Source organism: Tasmannia lanceolata, unplaced genomic scaffold (assembly GCF_043159265.1).
Source record: "Tasmannia lanceolata isolate RefF3 unplaced genomic scaffold, GAP_Taslan_0.1 ptg000038l, whole genome shotgun sequence".
Taxonomy (NCBI): domain Eukaryota; kingdom Viridiplantae; phylum Streptophyta; class Magnoliopsida; order Canellales; family Winteraceae; genus Tasmannia; species Tasmannia lanceolata.
In genome coordinates, this window is record NW_027518715.1 from 2,859,877 (window position 1) to 2,862,213 (window position 2,337).

Genomic DNA, 2,337 nt, shown 5'->3' on the forward strand with positions numbered 1-2,337 from the left:
TACAATAAGAAATTTTTTATTTTTTCAATCTTAATCCTTGATTAACTTAATCTAAGCTTCAATACCATCAAATCCTCATTTCAAAACACGGCTAAAAGCTCCTTGACACCATTTATAAGGTTTCATATGTCTAAAAGATGGATGTTTTATAAAGTTTCTAAAATAAGAAACTTAATCAAGTAAATCTAAGATTCATTACCATCGCAACCTCATCACCAAACTTGGCTAAAAGCTCCTTCCCACCATCTCTAGGAATTCTTACGTCTAAAAGATGGATATTTTATAAAGTTTTTAAAATAAGAAACTTTCTATTTTTTCAATCTCCATCCTTCTTCAACTAAATTTAAGATTTAATACCATCTCATCCTCATCTCAAAACTTGGCTAAAAGCTCATTGACACTATCCCTAGGATCTCCTATGTCCAAAAGATTGATGTTTTTCAAAGTTTCCAAAATAATAAACTTTCTAGTTTTTCAATATCCATCTTTTATCAACTAAATCTAAGGTTCGTGTTGAATTCTTATTTGTAAATGCATATGCAGAGTGCATGCCTATGCATACAGGTAAAAATAGGTGAGGCATGTAGCTCATTTGGAAGAATAAACACAAAATCTGCCACAAAGTAGTCGATGTTGCATTCAGTAGTAGTAAATGGTATGAAAATACACAATCAGAATTTGAAAGCACAATCTAGATTTAGCATTCACATATATCAGTAAAAAAGGCTTCCTCGGACTAAAATAAATACCTTGTCCATCGGAAGTTAACATTCTACGCATTATAGGTAATAGAGTCGGCTCAATCTGAATGAAAAGATGGGGTAGCCTACTCACAGATTCAAGAATCGTGCTTATGGCACGCAGACATCCAACAGCCGCTAGTGCACCTGGATCATCAGTGTCATCATCGGCTTCAGAAGTATCCATACACTTCCAAAATGCAGCAGCCTAAAAGTGAAGGAAGTAAAAAAAAAACAATGAGTAGATTAGAAGAAAATAAACTCAAGTACCCAAATAGATAAAAGTCGAAGTTATGAAAGTATTTTTACCAGATTTTGACATAATCCAAGAGCATAAGGTGCCATCTCTTCCCCAAATTTGTCCACAATAGTCTCAAGGGTGAACACAAGGTCCTCATTCTCAACCTCATTCATGAGCTTAAAAAACTCTGTGCATAGGCCATTGAAATGTGTATAAAACAAATTGGCAACACATACAAATAGTAGTGATGATTAAAGACAAAGCACATACCATCGAGTAATTGAGGAAGAATAGGACGGATTTCATTTAAATCTGCAAGAAAAGATAGGATTATTTAGCATTGAAAGAAGTTAGTGTATAGAACAGAGGACAACAAGGAAAGACATACCTTTACAAGCTTCCACAAAAGAGCACAATGCAAAGACAGAATCAACACGTACTGGGAGCTCTGGATCACGCAATCCAGCAACAACACAATTTAAAGCCTTGCAGAAATTGTTCTGATCCGAAAAGTTGATATGGGCATACTGTCCTGCAACCCACGTTGCCTAATAATCCATAAATTTGATATATCAATTTGCAAAAGAAGAAAGTTCCATGGTACAAAACTGAATGAAAAGGCAGAAATATGCAAGTTATAGGAAAAACCTCAATCACAATACAAGCCAATTCAATCGCAAGCAAGCAAGGTTGTATTAGGAAAAGCTACAGGCATGTTACTAGTTCAATGTTTTGATGGGGACGAGAAATCCAATCTCAAACTCTTTATTTTATTTTTATTGCGATCGTATCTACACCACATTTTTCCAGGTTGCAACTCATAATTAGGGCGGTTCCCAATTCTTTCACAGAAAGAGAGACAGTAGAGGTTAGATAGGAGAGAGAGGTATCTGAGCAATTGAACTTCAATTGGGTTGAAAGAAATATCTTGTTTTTTCTTTAACAATTTCTGATCTCTAGCGGACCTCTCAATAGGATTTGAACCCAAATAAAGTTCTAACCATCTTTCAGGGGAAAAAAGGACGCCAACATATCATATATGAAATTTTGCTATTTCTTTTTATTCTAGGGGAGACACTAATCGCAGTGAGAAAAGAATTTACACAATGACTGAAAAAATGTCTGACATCATTTGAGAATTTGGAGTTCGAAGAAGGGGAGAAAGAGCCAGCAGCCTGCAATAGATAGAGGAGGATTTATTTGATCGCATTGCATAGGCTCCTAGAATATGGTGCCCTTGTGATAACCTGTTTGATTATATCTTTTTTTTAAAAATTTAACCTGTTTGATTATATCGAAAGACCCAAAGAATTGGGCAGATCATAACCCTTTGCTATCGTTACTAACATACCTCGA

The 2,337-nt window shown here is 35.1% G+C and overlaps 1 long non-coding RNA gene across 1 annotated transcript; it reads right to left on the reverse strand.

Moving 5' to 3' along the window:
- Positions 1-881: 881 nt before the first annotated feature.
- Positions 882-1,455, reverse strand: LOC143862964 (uncharacterized). The gene is made up of 4 exons (XR_013240596.1): positions 1,370-1,455; positions 1,252-1,293; positions 1,050-1,168; positions 882-948 (listed from the first exon to the last, which is right to left on the reverse strand). It is a non-coding gene; the product is annotated as an uncharacterized LOC143862964 (long non-coding RNA).
- Between the last annotated feature and the right edge of the window lie 882 nt (positions 1,456-2,337).